The sequence below is a fragment of the Brachyhypopomus gauderio genome, chromosome 15 (assembly GCF_052324685.1).
Source record: "Brachyhypopomus gauderio isolate BG-103 chromosome 15, BGAUD_0.2, whole genome shotgun sequence".
Taxonomy (NCBI): Eukaryota; Metazoa; Chordata; class Actinopteri; order Gymnotiformes; family Hypopomidae; genus Brachyhypopomus; species Brachyhypopomus gauderio.
Window position 1 is genome coordinate 12,171,035 of NC_135225.1, and position 21,445 is coordinate 12,192,479.

The window sequence follows — 21,445 nt, forward strand, 5'->3', positions numbered from 1 at the left end:
GATCAGTAGTGTGTATGGCCTCCATGTGCCTGTATGACCTCCCTACAATGCCTGGGCATGCTCCTGATTAGGCGTCGGATGTACTTCTGAGTAATCTCATCCTAGACATGGATGTCCAGTCAACTCCTGGACAGTCTGTGGTGCAATGCTGCATTGATGGATGATGTCCCAGGTGTGCTCAATTGGATACAGGTCTGGGGAACAGGCAGACTAGTTCATAGCATCAATGCCTTCATCATGCAGGAACTGCTGACACACTTCGGCTACATGAGGCCTAGCATTATCATGCAGCAGCAGGCACCGAGGGCCCACTGCATCAGCATATGGTCTCACAATGGGTTTAAGGATCTCATCCTGGTACCTAATGGCAGTCAGGGTACCCCTGGCTAGCACATGGAGGTCTGTGTGGCCCTCCAAAGAAATGCCTCCCCACACCATTACTGACCCACTGCCAAACTGGTCATGTTGGAGAATCTTGCAGGCAGCAGAACTTTCTTCATGGCATCTCCAGACTCTGTGACATCTGTCACATGTGCTCAGTGTGAAGCTGCTCTCATCTGAGCACAGGGCGCCAATGGCAAATCTGCCAATCTTGGTGTTTTCTGGCAAATGCCGATCGTCCTGCACAGAGTTGGGCTGTAAGCACAAGCCCCACTTGTGGACGTTGGGCCCTCATACCACCCTCATGGAGTCTGTTTCTGAGAGCTTGAGCAGAAACATGGATATTAGTGGCCTGCTGGAGGTCATTTTGCAGGGCTCTGGCACTGCTCTTCCTGTTCCTCCTTGCACAAAGGAAGAGGTAGCGGCCCTGCCGCTGGGTTGTTACCCTCCTACGGCCCCCACCATGTCTCCAGGTGTTCTGGCCTGTCTCCTGGTATCTGCTCCATGCTCTGGACACTATGCTGACAGACACAGCAAATTTCTTGCCACCGTTCGCATTGATGTGCCATGCTGGATGAGCTGCACTTCCTGAGCAACTTCTGTGGGTTGTAGACAGTGCCTCATGCTACCTCTATGGTTAGAGAACTGTGACAAAAGTGACAAAAACATCAGCCAGAAAGCATGAGAACAGAGAAAAGGTCTGTGGTCCCCACCTGCAGAACCACTCCTTTATGGGGGTTGTTTTGCTAATTGCCTCTCATTTCTAGCTGTTGTCTGTTCCATTTGCACAACAGCAGTTGTGCTAGAGTGTTGCTTCCTAACGGAACAGATTGGTTTCACAGAAGTGTGGTAAACTTGGAGTTACTGTCACATCCAGCTTCGCCCTCCTCCCCAGTCCCATGTCGTCTGCCCTAGCCCCGCTTTGTTTGCCCGTTCCTTTGGTTTCCCTTCTGTTTGTCACGCCCCTGTCCTCAAGTGTTTTCACCTGCATCTCGATTCTCCCCTGTTTCAGTGTATATATTCTCCTCGGTTTTACTCCACTGTATCGGTCATTGTGTTTGCTATGTTCCTATTCTCCCCTGTGCTTATTCTTCTCCGGTTTCAGTAGCCTGTGCCTGCCCTTCACTTCTCCCACGTGCTGGTCAGGTTAGTTCTGGTTTGTCTTCCCTGTTTTAGTTCTTGTTTCTCTTTGTTTAATTATGTAGTTTTTCCTTTCATACACTACTCCTGATTCTTGAGGACAGTGTGCATCTCCTACGATCGTTTTACTCCCCTTCAGTTTGTTTCCCCTGTAGGTTTACTTTGTTGTAGTGTGTCTCTCCTTCTCCTAGATTCGTGTGTATGCCTGCGTGTAACTGTGTTCGCTTGTCTATTCTGTCCTGTTTCAACATGTGTGAGATTAATGTTTCTAGCAATTGTGTTTGATGCTTATTTTAGGGCTGTGTTCCTGTCCTGTTTAAATTGTGTTTGCATTTTGTGTTTCTGTATTCATAGGTGTCTGTTTGTACTCTATCTGCTAATTCATTCTTGTAGGTTCTCAGTTTTGTCATTCGCATGTTCTCTTTAGTTTACCCCCTTGATTTGTTAGTTACTGTGACGGGCAGGGTGAGCAACTAAAAAAGGAAGCGATCACGCCAAGTCTCAGGGATAGAGGATGGTTTAATAGAAAGTGTGCAAACCAAAAACCCGTGCATTGTTCCAAATGTAGGAAATAATAACCAGCAGTCAACTGGTACAAAGACAAGATATATATATATAGACGAACAAACGACCCTCAGGTCGTTTACAGCCTATCACTTCTTGTGTGTTCATTTTTATTCCATATACAATACCTGGATTTACTAAATAAATTAAATCTAAGTTGTTTTAGAAGTAACATAAGAAGTAGACCTAAACAATTTAACACATAAGAGACGTTTAAAGGACGTTCCTTAAACGTCCGCTCATTGTCCTCTGTATGTTTCCAGGTGGTCCTACAAACGTCTTTTGTAACGTCCACTGAACGTCCCCTGAAACATTTTGGCGACCCTACAAAAAAACGTCCAGAGGAAGTTCGCAGTGTTGGTTCTCGGGATGTCCTCGGGACGTTTTTTTGTTAGCTGGGAGTATATTTAACCACGTGACATGACGCAATGTGCCAAATCTGTAATTTGAAAAATGGGGCATTTAAGACATTTTACGCATCCATTAAATACGATCTGTGGGCGGGGTCAGCAGTTGGAGCTCACTGATTGGTTATGGAGTGGCTATTTTCACTAAGATCATACAGAGGGGAAAACGCCACAATGACGATTGAGTGTTAGTTGTGAGTCAAGCGAGCTGGTTTCAAAGAAAAAACACAGCAGCTACAGATTGGCAACATTTTGGATTTGTTTCAAATAAAAATGAGAGACCATTGGAGCACGCCCCCACGATTCTAATTCGAAAATATGATCGGTTGATAAAACTGCCAATCTATAATAAAAGCTCTCAATGTAAAAGGCAAGGGTATGCGACAGATAAACAGAAGGTCCTGGGGGAGGACCTTTCTCTCTTTTACCTAGAAACAATGGTGTGAAATATTCTGATTGGTTGATTTTTTTTCAGCACAAGCACAAAAAGTGGATTTGAAAGCCAATTTATAGGAAAAGTACTAATTATTGGTGAAGCGTGATTAACATATATTACATATAATAGATAAAGCATCCTTTTTAAGATCAATTAACCTTCAGAGAAGGTGTTGAAGTCCCTGACGGTTCGCCAATGGTATAGTGTTAATTCACCACATATTACCATTATATTACCTGTTTTTTTGCTGCATTTCTTCCTCCACTTTTCTCCTTTTTCTACCCTGGGCACCAGAGGACTTCTGCCTTTTTTACGTCTTTACAAGGAGATCTCACTCACCCTGTGATGTCTTTTTCCCCCACAGAGAAACAGTAACGAGGTGCGCAGAGCGCGCGGGGGAGGGCGGGTTGGCGTGTGGGTTGGCGCGCAGGTGATAGGTGGCGTGTGTTGTTATTATAATAATTATTAATTTGACTAATATTATTAAACAATGAAATTATGATTATGTGGACTTTGCTTGTTTTCACATTTATTAATTGTTCATTTGTAAAAAAAAACAAAAACAAAAAAAAAATGCATGCACGCTGTCACGGTGAGGACTCTGGCCCCTCCCTTTTGGGCGTGTGTCTAGGTCGTCTATGTCTACTCGTCTGCGTCAGTGGATCTCCGTGAGTGTGGTTGTGTCTTGTGATAATCCGTCTCACCTGTGGCTCATCTCGTAATCACACGGGGCTTATGTGGTTTGTCTATTTAATGTGCGCTCGCGCAGTGTCCTGTGCTTGTCGTTGTCTAAGTCTACACGTTGTGAGTGTTTACACTGAGTGTTTTACGTGCGCTGTCTGCGCGTTATCTGTTAAAATAAACGTGTCTATTGCCAAGCCAGGATTCGTGTCTCGTCCTTTGCAACACACCCGGCGTCACACACGCGAGCGCCCCCCTGGACAGACAGCGCCCCTAGCATTTGCCTCTGTCGCCTAATGGAAGGGCCAGCCCTGCCAATCAGGTCTCTCAGGTCTTCAAACAGTAATCTACTGGTGATTCATTAAGCCGATTAAAGATTGGCATGGGTGCTTTTAGCCACTATGACCCAAAGCTCTGGAACTCTTTTCCTGAAGAGCTCAGAGGCATTTCATCCCTGCACAGCTTCAAGAATAATCTTAAAACCTTCCTGTTTAGATCTGCTTTTAGTTAAGAAATTCTTCATCTTATTTACTTTATTACAATCACGGTGAGGCGGCCCCCTACCGCCTCCATCCACAGCGGCTGTTGTTGTTGTTGTCTGGTGACGTCATGTGCGTCCCTCATGTGGGCAGAGCCCGTGATCCGTCTCACCTGAGGGTGGTTTGTTTGTCTATATATGTCTTGTCTTTGTACCAGTTGACTGCTGGTCATTATATCCTTAATTTGGAGATAGTGCACGGGTTTTAGGTTTGCACACTTTCTATTAAACCATCCTTTTTCCCTGAGACTTGGCATGATCGCTTCCTTTTTGTTGCTCACCCCCGCCCGTCACAATTACATTATGTTGTCTATTATTTTATAATTTATTTCATTATTTTATTGTGTTTGTTTTCTTTTTATCTTTAATTTATTTTAATATTTTATTTTTGTCTTCTTATCTTTGCTTCCTTTTAATGTTTCTTTTTAATTTATTCTGTAAAGCACTTTGAGTTGCATGTATGTATGAAAGGTATTTTACAAATAAAGATTATTATTATTATTATTATTATTATTATTATTATTATTATTATTATTATTATTATTATTCCACAATCAAAGTACATCACATTACAGGTTCTGAGTCCATTAGTAAGCCCTCATAAGTTAATCAGAGGAAAGGTGCTCTCACACTGCAATCTGCCGTGCCACTTTCTAGCCAAAGGAGGACTTTATATACTTGATCATCCCTGGAACAAACCACTGTGACCACAGGTAGGCAAAATGCATGTTCACATACATCATTTAAAGCGTTAAATGTTCATGTTTACATATATCAACTATACATTACACACCTACATGGTCATTCAATATCACTTACATAATATGCATGGTCAACCTCACCATTTAATTCCGCTTAGTTCTTACTCCTCCCCCTTCCCCCTGGAATGTCCCGAGACTGCATGCGGTGTTGGAGCGCACCTTCCGATGCCATTTGCACTCTGTGACGTTGGTAAGGATGCATTTCTTGATATATCATGTCCAAGTCCAAGATCTATCCCTTACTGGGTCTCCAGTGAGTAGAGGAAGTATTACCAAGCATGTTAAGTCATTATGTCCTGCCTTTTAGTTCCGGTGATGACACCATACCGATACCGGCATCGCATACTTATACAGCAACAAACATCTTTTCCAACTAGTCACAGCCTGGAGAGTGGTGGCAGCCAACTGCGCACAGTGTACTCTCAACCTAAAACCACAGGTCATGGGGTCGCAGAGATCATGTGAAATAGATGTCAGGGCAGCAGGTGCTGGGCCTCGGAGCTGAAGTCCATTTCCAACAGGCTCGCCGTGTAGGCCAGGTACGTCAGTATGCACGCCTCCATGTCCTGCTCCTCTGAGGCATCCAACAGTGAGATAAATTTACTGGTATCCTGATACTCCACTTGATACCACTTTCTTGTTGGGGTACTAGATGTTGCAGGACTCTTTGTAATCCATACACGGCTTCCTGGATGAAGTGCTTGCCAAACTCCTTCAGAATGGACACGTAGTCACTGTGCAGTGTAGTGCCATTCTGAGAGTGAAAGGCTGAACTGAATGCTTGCCCACTGAATGTGGCAGACATGGGTTCAGACAGCTCCTCATGACACTGGAACTCATTGATTACTGACACCATCATCATGGCATCATCATCACCATCATCAAGTTTTTCTGTCTACAGAAAGAAGGAGTGGGAGATAGCTGAGCCTAGGAGTTGACTTTGTAGACCAACAGCTCTTCATGTCAGCTAGCACCTGTCAGCAACAAAGGACTAGATAAAGTATTACAATTGAAACATGACTGCATTTATCATGTATCCCATAACTCCATATCTAGCAAACATTGAAAAGCAACTAAATGTACTAAAAAACTTAAATGTTGTCAATATAAGGACAGAGTCAGGTGCAGAGTATGTGTGAAAGCACAAATCAATGGGACAAAAATAATGTTGTGTAATGTGTATGTCACAATTAAAGAGCAGCCTGAAGTGGACACAACATTGGGCAATAGTGACAGATGAGTCATCCTGGCAGGGGATTTCACTCAAACAATGGACTGTAGACCAGAACCACATGAGGTCAAATCCTCTACAGTAAATTTGTCAGAATGAAATCTGTGATTGAAATTGATTAATTGAAAAGTAAAATTTCCTCAGTGTGTGTACAGGTCCAAACTAAATTTTAAATTTTAAAACCTTAAATTTTAAAACTTTTAATTTTTTAACTTTTAACTTTTAACTTTTTCAAAGTTTTACACTATTTTCTGTGTGAACGTTGTTGGACCTTTATAACAAAAAATGTATGCAAGATTGGACATAAAATATAAATTGTCAAAGAAGAAATATGGATTACTTGGACTATGTCAGTGGAGATCAACGAGTATCACCAGCTAGACAAGTTCTTGCAAACTGAAATGACTCATCGCAGCATTTGATGACATTAGTATTTGAGACAATTTCAAATGCATAAATTAAATTCCATGGAGATTGTTTCACTTTTGAAACTCAGCCTTTCATATGTGACTCAGGACATTTTGTACCAGTTTGTTTCCAGAGACTCATTACCATTAAGATTTTTGGCATGTGGTACCTTTCACTCTGAAACTGGATTTATGTGGTGTCATGGAACTAACACTGTGTAAAATTAGAGTTTGCAGAGCATTTGTTAATTAAGAGAACAATACATAAACATCTCTGTCACTACAACCCAAATTACAATGTACAAGTTTGAATATGGGATGAATATTGGAACTTTGAGTCATAGGCTGCATAGACGGTGCGCATATTCCCATAACGTGTCCCTCTGCTCCAGGTGCTGGGAAATACAGGAACTTCAAGAACTGGTTTTGTATATATATCCAACATGTATGCACTCCACAGTTAGTTTTCAAATATGGATGCATGTTGGAAAGGTGCTACTCATGAATCCCAGATTTTTCCTAACTCATCCATGTATACTCAGTTTGAAAGTGGAGGTCATAATGCATTAATGCATGCTGATAGTGGATATGCTCACAGGGATGTTTTGTTGACACCATACTTCCATCCAACAAGCAGAGCAGTGGCACAACATCCAGGTGTCTAGGAGAATGCTTAGTGTTTTCGAGGAGACAGCTGCAAATAGAGAAATTTCTTGCCATGGTCAGCATACCTGCTTTGGTATATGGGCTGCATAAGTTTGATACAGCTGATTGCCCATCTTGTGACGCACAGGCCCTCAGCTGATATTTGGGAAGTCTTTGTTCCACTGATAAAGTTATGAAACCGGAACATACAGAGACTGTGCATAATCTTTAGCAAGATGATCAGTTGCTTTCATAAACAGGGTCTATGTTTGAAGTGTGAGATTTAAGCTCGCAAATAGAAATACAGCTACTAAACAAGAGATTACATATCAGATGAGTTATCTATCATGAAGAACCAGAAGAACCTGGCTCATGCCAGATTGTGCCAGTATTATGTATTATTGAGAATTGCTTTCTGTGAATAGAGTGAGAGATTGGCCATCAGCCAAAACGCTGGTAATGGGCTGAGCAAAACATAGTCTGAGCAAGGTAAATGAGATAATTCCACAAAGCCTTTGGCAGAAACAATTTCATATTATGTGCTATCAGAAAGCATCATAAATGACCCATCAGGATAGAGATTGCAAGTAGAGCTTGGGTCAGGTATGTCTTTCAGGTCAGTTTTGTAATTGTATCAAGCAATTACACGGAAGCACGGAAAACACAAGGAGAGATAGATCCATATTTTGTGTGCGAAATGTACAAATCACAAAATGTTTATTTTCAGAACAAAGATCACATAAAAGGGAAAGGGCACATAGAAGAGTCATAGAACAGTCTTGAGTATCTGTAGAGTTTAAATAATAATGCTAATGAATAGTGATGATTCAGTAAGTGTGTGACTGGGGGAGTGGCTGAGTGCTGTAATTGATGTGGGTGTGCTAAGTGTGATAAGTGACTGTTGGCTGGATACCGGCCAGGGTGTGGCAGTATGTTTTGACTGATACAAATGTTATTACGTACATCTGGCTAATATGACAGCCTTGTGCACAAGCAAGAAATATGTTATAAGATTTGTGAGAATTCCAAAAACAAGGCACCAAGGCAGTGAGTGCTGGTAGTTTACCTGATTTAGATTTTAAGGTTTTCTAACACATGACCAGGTAAAAATGGAATAAAATGGGATAAAATACACAAAAAATCAGAACTTGCTCTGAACTTTGTCAAACAGTAAAATAACAGCATTTCATAATATACATATTTTAGATTTTTAGTTAATGTGTGTTTTCTGTTTTGTGTGTTTTCTGTTTTGGGGGTTTTCTTTGAACATTTTCACATTAAGGTTATTTCTCACGGACAAATCAAGACAAGAACAATCCATGCAAGCTGACTCATTATTGTATACTCCACTGGATGATTCAAATTAAAATTGTTTACATTATTCAGCTGCCATCTTACATTTGTCATAAGAGCACCATCATTCGTTGTTATAAACTTACAGAACTGCATATTTGCCATTCACACTGTCAAAATGATCCCTGTCTTGAAATATATATCTGTTCTATTAAAATGAAATGAAAATGATAGGGCACTATAGTTGCACCTATAACCACTCCTTTTAATGCCTTTGTTTTAAGAATGTATCCTACCCGACTTATTCTGAAGACAAAACGGTGGCGAGTTATCTGCATCACATCGGTTATCTGTTAATAGCTATTGGTTAACATTGGATTGTTATGGCTTTGGAAAATAAGACAAGGTAAAATTTCATCTGTTTTTCATTTTTCTAATTGTTCAGTTTTCCAATTGTCCTTTTCTCACATGAATCAAATTTAAAGCAGTGACAAATTATGAATTTATAATGAACATTTTCAGATTGTTATCCAAGTAACATTGATAGCCACAGTGAGTAGAAATGTCAGTGATATGTGATAGGAATAAGAAACCTAAATTAATTCAGCTTACAACACCAGGCCATGTTTGCCAAGGTTTGTTTTAACAGTTGATTTTAATTGATTGTAGATATATTCACAGCAATTAAAAACAAACAGCAAAACTTTTAAATCATGTCATAAAACTAAAACATTAATCTTGTTGTATGTTTGCAGGTATGGCAGTACCAGAAAAACACACTTTACCATATGTAAGTAAAATTTTTTTACATAACTAGATGCTTATCCAATATATATGAATGATGTAAATCCTTTACCTTTAAAATGCAAACAAAATCACAAAGTAGTTTTTATCCTGTTTAATTTAACATATTGTGATGTCCAGCATGGACTTGGGCTGTAAGCTAATCAGCAAGCATAGAGTGTTACAGCACTGACTCCTGTGATGCTGTATACCTCTTCATTGTCCTTATTAGTTAAAAATCAAAAAGTTGTAAACTGTGAATTTGTGTCAGGGTTGGAAACACAAGTGGGAACAATAAAATTCCCTCGTCAGAATCCAAGTAAGGGGAAATCAAGGCAGCAAAAAGAAACAGCAAAGTAACACTAAACCAGGGGTCTCCAACCTTTTTGGAACTGGGAGCTACTTCTTGGATACCAGTTATTGCGGAGGGCTACCGGGGGGGGGGGGGGGGGGGGCGTTGAACGAAAGTTGTTGAGTTTGGGGGGTGGCGAACGAAAGTTGCGTGTGCGAGTGTCAATTGCTAAGCGGGAAGACCGCTAGCAACCACGGACAATCTATAATAGTAGCAAAAACATAAACGATGCAGCGCTTTGGTGCATGGCGCTATAGTGAGCTATTTTTAAAACAAGCCCGCGGGCGACTCATGACGTGGGTGACCCCTGGTTTATTCAATATTGATGGCAGCCTAACTTTTTGATTGACAGCTAAAGCCTGGTTCACACTACACAATTTTAGGCTGGTTTTTCAGTCGCCGACTGAAATAATAACGAAAATAATATATAATATTATAATAATATAATAATAAATAATAATAATAACGAAAATGTGGAGTACATGTACATTGTTTTTTTCTTCTACGTGGTGTTGCTGGTTCTGTGGAGAGTTTCGTTTTCGTGTTCTCGTGTTTTTGGATGGCAGCCAGATGAGTCGGCGATTCCCCAGTCGTGTAATTCGTGAGCCTGCGTCGCCATTCATGTAGTGTGGAAGCCACAACAACTGAAAGACTCCCGATTACAGCACAACCAGTCATGTAGTGCGGACGGCACAAAAACCTGACGACTGAAAAGTCGTGTAGTGTGAACCAGGCTTAATTGAGCAATAGAACACGAGAGGGAGTGTGTTATCGTGAATATATGTACATGCCGTTACTTGACAACGCGTCCGCGGAGTGATACAGAGAATGAGAATACCGTGCTGTTATCACACATATCTGAGTGTTAGAAGGGGAGGGACAACTGTAAATTTTGATTGGACATAAATTTAAGTAGATTTCTCGATGGGATCATTTAGGTTTACAAATTTATATGTAATTCATTGGCCCTTTGGCGAGCTACTCGGAAAGGGGTGGCGAGCTACTGGTAGCTCGCGAGCGAGTTGGAGACCCCTGCACTAAACTAACAAAACAGTGATAAACACAGAACTCAAACAAGGAACCAAGCTCTAGGAAAAAACTAAACTAAAACTAAACCTAGACACTACAAAATCTTTTGCGTGCCAAGTACTTCTTACATCTGTTTACAACAACAAAAAATAAATAAATCCATAACTAAATTATAACTAACATAACTAACCCTTTCATCTCCTAAATTGACCAATCTGAATCAAGACAGACCTGCCAAAAAAGTTTGGAATCAAGTTTGAAGGTCAAGAACTTCATTGCGCATGGTACATCTTTCATTTGGTACAGGAAGCAAGATCAAGAATTCACTTGCTATTTTTCCAAGGTTTTAACTCTTGTGTTCTACAAAGACATTCCAGAAAAAAATATACTAAAAAGGAGTCACCTTCCTTGACTCACATATGAGTTTAAGTGATATCCCATTCCTAATCTATAGGGTTCAATATGACAATACATGGTCCAATATGGTCTAACCTTTGCCGCTAGAACAACCGACTCTTTTGGGAAGGCTGTCCACAAGGTTTAGGAGTGTGTTTATGGGGATTTTTGACCATTATTTCAGGAGTGCATTTGTGAGGTCACATACTGATGTTGGACGAGAAGGCCTGGCTCTCAGTCTCCATTTTAATTAATTCCAAAGGTGTTCTATCGGGTTGAGGTCAGGACTCGGTGCAGTAGAGGTGTATTCAACTAAGGATTTTCATAGTCGAATCTGATTCGTCAGATTTCCCCTTTAGTCGACTAATAGTCGAATCGGGGTTTTTTTTTTAATCTAGAGCTCCTTAAACAGGATCCCATTCTCATTCAGGACTTTTTTCCACTTCAAAGTAAAAACCTAAAACACTCAGATAAATGAATAAACAAGGTGGGTTGGTTTTATTCAGCTTTTATTTATTTACTTATTTATTTTTTAATGAAATGTTAGAGAACTGTCACGGAACAGCTCCGGACCCTTCCCTGTGGGCGTGTCATTATGTCGTCTGCGTGCAGTTATGTCCATGTTTGTACTTCCGTGGGTGTGGGTTGTTTGTGAGCTTTGTTACACCTGTGCCTTGTCTCGAGGTCACGTGGGTCTGTGTAACTTACCTATTTAATGTGTGTTCGCGCAGTGTGGTGTGCTCGTCTTTGTCTAAAGCTACGTGTCAGCGTGAGTGAGTGTTTGTGTGCTACTTGCGCTCGTTATTTCGTGTTGTGTCCAATAAATGTTGATTGTGCACCGTAAACGTCGTGGTGTCTGCCTCCTGCACCCAACGTTACAAGAACATTAACAAAAAAAAGTCACCGTCAGTGCGCAGTGTGCATATCGAACTGTCAGACAGGCACTGTAGTGTGCAAAATGTCAAAAATATTTTAAATAAAATATGCTTGCCTGAAAATATAAAAACAATTGCCACACAACAGGAAAATTAATTATACGTAAAGGTTCAAGTAACGGGGTTTAAAAAGCAAACAACAACAAAAAATGTTTATAGGCCTACTTGCCGAGATGCACCGCGACGAGACGACACGACTGAAACGACAAACGGCTGATCTGTTTTTTTTTTCGCCTTACGCGTTTTAAATGGTATGCCATGTTGGTTGTTGTGCAAAATGAAAGACGTTGATGACATAACTTGCACTTGTACTTTGTTTAATTAATCTTTATCTTTTTCAAAATACTTTTGAAGTTTTTTTAGTAGCCATTATAATCTCGGTAGATGCTGTGGCATGTTCAGCTCTGCTCATTTGGATTGTGCAACTGCAGGGTGTGATTTATTAATGTGTAGTAAGGAAGATGCCTATTGTTAATGCACACATCATTTTAAAATATTTATTAACAGAAATTATGATGATTTTATTTGACAGAAGGCTATATATAACGAAAACAAAGACATTTCATGTAACAACTAATTCTTAGCAACATCCTTGGTCACCCCCATGCAGTTAGAATGGTACATTCGACTATGACTTTCCTAGTCGACTAGGGGGTATAGTCGACTATAGTCGAACCAGCGACTATTGCAGGTCACCCCTACTGTACAGGCCAGGCAAGTTTATCCACACCAGCCTCTGCCATCTATGTCTTTATGTTGGAAGAGAAAGGGGCCAGCTCCAAACTCTTCCCACATAGTTGGGAATGGAATTGCCCAAAATGTCTTGGTATACTGAAGCATTCAGAGTTCCTTTCAATGGAACTAAGGGGCCAATTATTAAATGAATAATACTGTTTAATACAGTAGTGCAATTAGAAGGATTAACAGCCTCCATAAAGGGAGCGACTGAATCATCAACATATAGAGCATAAAGTTTGAAAACTGTAACATGCTTTTTTAGAATAGTAATATATAGTATATCATTGCAAATCCCCTTATTGGAGAAATTCTTGCTTAATTCTTGCTTATTAATATGGATACTCAACAGGCTTTTTGTTAAAAAAGAGCAATGCTATTTTTTCCAATGTCTAGTGCATGGAATGTGATGAGACACACACAACCTGAATAGGGTTTGGCACACAAAGAAAATGTGTAACATACAAGAACATAAACAACAAACCATGCACAACAACAGGGGACACTGTCCTTGTCTATTTGCATTTCATCCTATGAAAGTATCACTGTATCATATGGGTTTAACAATATATGCATGTAAAGATTTCAGGTGAAAAAATGGACCTGCTCAGAATATTTAATTGTCTGTGGGTATTCTCCATCATGTAGTACATAAAGTGATACAATAATGGCATGCATACAATATGCAAGTGCTTCATAAACAATGACTTGTACAACACCACTCTCTTTTACCAACCAATATGAAATCAATTTAGTTATAAGGCTACTGGCCAATGGACACAAAAAGCTAACCACAGCAAATCTATGAATATAAATTAAAACACAAGTTAATCATAGCTTGAAATTGTTTTCATGTGCCAAATTGGGGCACACCTGTGGCAATTGCTAAATGGTTTCCATAGTCTGTGCTGGTTTCTTGTAGGTTCATGTTGTGGGCAGATTGTGCTGGTAGTGCTGTTTGCAGAATGATAGAAATGTTATAGGACACAACTATGAATTTATTGAAGGATAAAATGATATATGATGATTATATAAAATCAAGATATATAATTATACGAAAGGGTGATTTTAGTTGACTCTTAGACATTGGGTGCTGACAGCCTCAGCTTGGGTAGTAGCCCAAATTGCTTCGACAAACTGGTCACTCACGTTTGCTGAATTGTTGCCATCATTGTCTGCTGCAACTTGTGACATTTGGAAGATTTTTGTATTTCAATTTCATCATTTTTGAAATTTGAATAGCATTTTACATTGCTATTCAAATTACTATTGAACAATAGTAATATGATGTTTACTATTTATTATGAAAGTAGCAGAGGAGCTGATATTGCATTGTACTACATGTGCTGCACACTGTTGTCATTACTTTACAGGGAATTATAATCTAGAATTTATAAAAGTATAGTCAGTTCTTAGAAGATTGTATACTTTACCTTTATGTCACTATGTATATGTATATGGCTAAGCAGATGGATGGATGGCTGGATAATATAGTGAGGAGGATAGTGAGATATATGCAAGAGCCAGGTGCTAAGATGAGATGGCAGCCAAGTATACTGAGGTCCAACTAGAAACCTATGTATCAGAAGGTAGAAAGCACAGAGTTGAGCCTCCTACTGGACCACAAGTGAAGTATAAGTGTTTTGAAGCGTTTTTTTTTTTTTTTTACATAATAACATTTTGGCAGCACGCCTCGTGAAGAGATGTGGGGAAATTTCATATTCAAGTTCATGACTTGTTCATTAGCATCTTACAGTCTGCTCTGGGGGTAAACTTGCTTGGACGATTACTAGACTGGAAATAGTAGTGCGTTATATTACTTGTTACCGAAAAAAGTGGTAAGATTACTGACATCACTGAATACATGTTTAAAAATATACAAGCTTTCATGGGGTGTCCTAATTTTTTCACATGACAATGTCATTATGTGTATTTCTGTATGTACATCATTCAGAAAGATCTTACAATCTGAACAATCCCAGACATCCTGTATTAGTTTGATAAATATATTGTCTCCTTACAAAATATTACACAGAGCACATATTATACCAGCAAATTAGGTGTATCAGAAGATGCAAAATAAAAATGGGAAATCATATTTATCATATGGGCTGATCTTGAACAAAAAAATGGTAGTCTAAATTAGGGGTGACCTGCAATAGTCGCTGATTCGACTATAGTTGAGTATACCCCATAGTCGACTATGAACGTCTTTGTCGAATGTACCATTCTAACTGCATGGGGGTGCCCAAGGATGCTACTAAGCATTAGTTGTTACATGAAATGTCTTTGTTTTCGTTATATTTAGCCTTTTGTCAAATAACATCATCCTAATTTCTGTTAATACATATTTTTAAAAGATGTGTGTGCATTAACAATAGGCATCTTCCTTACTACACATTAATACATCACACCCACAGTCCAAATGAGCGGAGCTGAACCCGCTACAGAGTCATCAGCATCTGCCGAGATTATAATGGCTACTAAAAAAACTTCAAAACTGTGGGAGTATTTTGAAAAAGGTAAAGATGAATAAAACAAAGTAAAGTGCAAGTTATGTCATCAACGTCTTTCATTTCACATGACAACAACCAACATGGCATACCATTTAAAACGGGTAAGGCGAAAAAAAAAAAAGAAAAACAGTTCAGCCGTTTTTCGTTTCGGTCGTCTCGTCGCGGTGCGTCTCGGCAAGTAGGCCTATAAACATTTTTTGTTGTTGTTTGCTTTTTAAACCCCGTTACTTGAACCTTTACTTATAATTTTTTTGCTCTGGTGTGGCAAATTGTTTTTATATTTTCAGGCAGGCATATTTTATTTTAAATATTTTTGACATTTTGCACAGTGCCTGTCAAAGTTCGATATGTGCACTGACGGTGACTTTTTTTGTTAATGTTCTCTAACATTTCATTTAAAAATAAATAAATAAATAAATAAAAGCTGAATAAAGCCAACCTACCATGTTTATGCATTTATCTGAGTGTTTTAGGTTTTTCCTTTTAAGTGGAAAAAGTCCTGAAAAAGAACGGGATCCCGTTTAAGGCGCTCTAGAAAAAAAAACCTGATTCGACTAATAGTCGACTAAAGGGAAAATCTGTCAAATCAGATTCGACTAAGAAAATCCTTAGTTGAATACACCTGTAGTCTAAATAGATGATAGGTCTTGTCTACAATATGAAAAACTATTATGTACCTGTAGCCCTGAACTCTTTAAGAGAATGTAGGAGCTTGGATCTGTCATGTTCACTTGTTTACATGTAATTGACTGCTTGTGAAAAAATTCTTTATTTTTTGGCCTCTAATACATGTATATTTTTGTATTGGAATGTCGTAATAGCATCTGACATTTTGCTAAAATATCATTCTTTTTTAACAGTGTGGCTATGGGGAATATTTATTGGGATTACATCACCAACAACAGTGGCTCTAACCACAACACCAACAGCATTGATGACCGTCACAACAACCAATGCAGAGACTACTGCATCCACACCACAGTCAACAACAGTATCCACACCAATAACTCCAACAACTTTACCCACATCAACTTTATCACCAAGTACAACGTCAATAAAATCCTCTTCCAGTGAGTCCTCAACAACTACATTGAAAGCAGTTTCCACAATATCTCCTCTGACGGCATCGAAAACACAGACAACCTCTGCATCCACACCAACAGAAGCTCCAACTACATCACGGAGTAGCACATCAGAAAAACCAACAACAACGGAAAGTTCAAATTCAACCGCAAAACACATAACTACAACGTTGTCAACTTCCACTGCTTCCACATCACACACCGCAACTACCACAATGGCATCTCCAACCACATTGCCCACTTCCACTGAATCGAATCAACAGACAACCATTCTAACCACAACACCAAGACCATTGACTACCGTCACAACAACCAATGCAGAGACAACTGCATCCACACCACAGTCAACAACAGTATCCACACCAACATCTCCAACAACTTTACCCACATCAACTTCATCACCAAGTACAACGTCAATAAAATCCACTTCCAGTGAGTCCTCAACAACTACTTTGCCAGCAGCTTCCACAATATCTCCTCTGACTGCTTCGACAACACAGACAACCGCTGCATTCACAACAACAGAAGCTCCAACTACATCACAGAGTAGCACATCTGCCACACCAACAACTACGGAAAGTTCGACTCCATCCACAACACGCATAACTACAACGTTGTCAACTTCCACCGCTTCCACATCACACAGTGCAACTACCAAAATGGCATCTCCAACCACATTGCCCACTTCCACTGAATCGAATCAACAGACAACCATTCGAACCACAACACCAACACCATTGACGACCGTCACAACAAGCAATGCAGAGACTACTGCATCCACACCACAGTCAACAACAGTATCCACACCAACATCTCCAACAACTTTACCCACATCAACTTCATCACCAAGTACAACGTCAATAAAATCCACTTCCAGTGAGTCCTCAACAACTACATTGCAAGCAGTTTCGACATTATCTCCTCTGACGGAATCGACAACACAGACAACTGCTGCATTCACATCAACAGAAGCTTCAACTACATCACAGAGTAGCACATCTGCCACACCAACAACTACGGAAAGTTCGACTCCATCGACAACACGAATAACTACAACGTTGTCAACTTCAACCGCTTCCACATCACACAGCGCAACTACCAAAATGGCATCTCCAACCACATTGCCCACTTCCACTGAATCGAATCAACAGTCAACCATTCGAACCACAACACCAACACCATTGCCGACTGTCACAACAACCAATGCAGAGACTACTGCATCCACACCACAGTCAACAACAGTATCCACACCAACATCTCCAACAACTTTACCCACATCAACTTTATCACCAAGTACAACGTCAATAAAATCCACTTCCAGTGAGTCCTCAACAACTACATTGCCAGCAGCTTCCACAATATCTCCTCTGACTGCATCGACAACACAGACAACCTCTGCATCCACATCAACAGAAGCTCCAACTACATCACAGAGTAGCACATCTGCCACACCAACTACGGAAAGTTCGACTCCATCCACAACACGCATAACTACAACGTTGTCAACTTCCACCGCTTCCACATCACACAGCGCAATTACCAAAATGGCATCTCCAACCACATTGCCCACTTCCACTGAATCGAATCAACAGACAACCATTCGAACCACAACACCAACACCATTGACGACCGTCACAACAACCAATGCAGAGACTACTGCATCCACACCACAGTCAACAACAGTATCCACACCAACAACTCCAACAACTTTACCCACATCAACTTTATCACCAAGTACAACGTCAATAAAATCCACTTCCAGTGAGTCCTCAACAACTACATTGCAAGCAGTTTCGACATTATCTCCTCTGACGGCATCGACAACACAGACAACCGCTGCATTCACATCAACAGAAGCTCCAACTACATCACAGAGTAGCACATCTGCCACACCAACAACTACGGAAAGTTCGACTCCATCCACAACACGCATAACTACAACGTTGTCAACTTCAACCGCTTCCACATCACACAGCGCAACTACCACAATGGCATCTCCAACCACATTGCCCACTTCCACTGAATCGAATCAACAGACAACCATTCGAACCACAACACCAACACCATTGACGACCGTCACAACAACCAATGCAGAGACTACTGCATCCACACCACAGTCAACAACAGTATCCACACCAACAACTCCAACAACTTTACCCACATCAACTTTATCACCAAGTACAACGTCAATAAAATCCACTTCCAGTGAGTCCTCAACAACTACATTGCAAGCAGTTTCGACATTATCTCCTCTGACGGCATCGACAACACAGACAACCGCTGCATTCACATCAACAGAAGCTCCAACTACATCACAGAGTAGCACATCTGCCACACCAACAACTACGGAAAGTTCGACTCCATCCACAACACGCATAACTACAACGTTGTCAACTTCAACCGCTTCCACATCACACAGCGCAACTACCACAATGGCATCTCCAACCACATTGCCCACTTCCACTGAATCGAATCAACAGACAACCATTCGAACCACAACACCAACACCATTGCCGACCGTCACAACAACCAATGCAGAGACTACTGCATCCACACCACAGTCAACAACAGTATCCACACCAACAACTCCAACAACTTTACCCACATCAACTTCATCACCAAGTACAACGTCAATAAAATCCACTTCCAGTGAGTCCTCAACAACTACATTGCAAGCAGTTTCGACATTATCTCCTCTGACGGCATCGGCAACACAGACAACTGCTGCATTCACATCAACAGAAGCTTCAACTACATCACAGAGTAGCACATCTGCCACACCAACAACTACGGAAAGTTCGACTCCATCCACAACACGCATAACTACAACGTTGTCAACTTCAACCGCTTCCACATCACACAGCGCAACTACCACAATGGCATCTCCAACCACATTGCCCACTTCCACTGAATCGAATCAACAGACAACCATTCGAACCACAACACCAACACCATTGCCGACCGTCACAACAACCAATGCAGAGACTACTGCATCCACACCACAGTCAACAACAGTATCCACACCAACAACTCCAACAACTTTACCCACATCAACTTCATCACCAAGTACAACGTCAATAAAATCCACTTCCAGTGAGTCCTCAACAACTACATTGCAAGCAGTTTCGACATTATCTCCTCTGACGGCATCGGCAACACAGACAACTGCTGCATTCACATCAACAGAAGCTTCAACTACATCACAGAGTAGCACATCTGCCACACCAACAACTACGGAAAGTTCGACTCCATCGACAACACGCATAACTACAACGTTGTCAACTTCAACCGCTTCCACATCACACAGCGCAACTACCACAATGGCATCTCCAACCACATTGCCCACCTCCACTGAATCGAATCAACAGACAACCATTCCAACCACAACACCAACACCATTGATGACCATCACAACAACCAATGCAGAGACTACTGCATCCACACCACAGTCAACAACAGTATCCACACCAACAACTCCAACAACTTTACCCACATCAACTTCATCACCAAGTACAACGTCAATAAAATCCACTTCCAGTGAGTCCTCAACAACTACTTTGCCAGCAGCTTCCACAATATCTCCTCTGACGGCATCGACAACACAGACAACCGCTGCATTCACATCAACAGAAGCTTCAACTACATCACAGAGTAGCACATCTGCCACACCAACAACTACGGAAAGTTCGACTCCATCCACAATACGCATAACTACAACGTTGTCAACTTCAACCGCTTCCACATCACACAGCGCAACTACCAAAATGGCATCTCCAACCACATTGCCCACTTCCACTGAATCGAATCAACAGACAACCATTCGAACCACAACACCAACACCATTGCCGACCGTCACAACAACCAATGCAGAGACTACTGCATCCACACCACAGTCAACAACAGTATCCACACCAACAACTCCAACAACTTTACCCACATCAACTTCATCACCAAGTACAACGTCAATAAAATCCACTTCCAGTGAGTCCTCAACAACTACTTTGCCAGCAGCTTCCACAATATCTCCTCTGACTGCTTCGACAACACAGACAACCTCTGCATCCACACCAACAGAAGCTCCAACTACATCACAGAGTAGCACATCTGAAAAACCAACAACCGAAAATTTGACTTCAACCACAACACGCATAACTACAACGTTGTCTACTTCCACCGCTTCCACATCACACAGCGCAACTACCACAATGGCATCTCCAACCACATTGCCCACTTTCACTGAATCGAATCAACAGACAACCATTCCAACCACAACACCAACAGCATTGATGACCGTCACAACAACCAATGTAGAGACTACTGCATCCACATCACAGTCAAACACAGCATCCAAATCAAAACAATTCAAAGGATTGACCATTTATAATACATCCTCTCCACAGAACAGCACTACACGAACAAGTCCACTTTTAACTAATTCAACATCCTTCACATCACCAAAATTAACATCAACAATATCCAATTCTACAGCATCTTACTCACAGGCAACCACACTGATTGTTCCAAATGCATCCACAAGATACATAGTAGCAACAAAATTGAAAACATTTGCTGTATGCACAGTACAGAAAAAAGAAAAAACACATACAACTCTAAAGACTTTGAATGTATCCCCACCAAAAATTCCCAATACATCTCCAACAATAAACACAAACCCACTGATTGCTTCAAATACATCCATGAAATTCAAAATGGCAACAAGATTGAAAACCTCCAATATATGCAAAGTACAGAGAAAAGGAACACATTTGCAGATTTCAGTTGCAAGCACACAAAAAACATCATCCACTCATTTGTCAAATTCTATTGCATCCAAAACAAGAACACCTAAAAAAAATGAAAAAAGTGAAAAGAAAACGTCTGCTGTATGCAAAGTACAGAAAACAACTACATCCTCACAAAAGACAACCACAGCATCTACACAAAAAACATCCAAACATTTGGCAAATTCTATTACATCCAATAAAAATGTTACAGGAGAAAAAACATTTGCAGTATGCAAGGTACACAAAACAACTACATCTATAGCATCTGCACCAACAACTGCAATGTCAGTGATTGCTTCAAATACATCCACACATTACACAGAGGCAACAAGATGGGAAACAACAAATG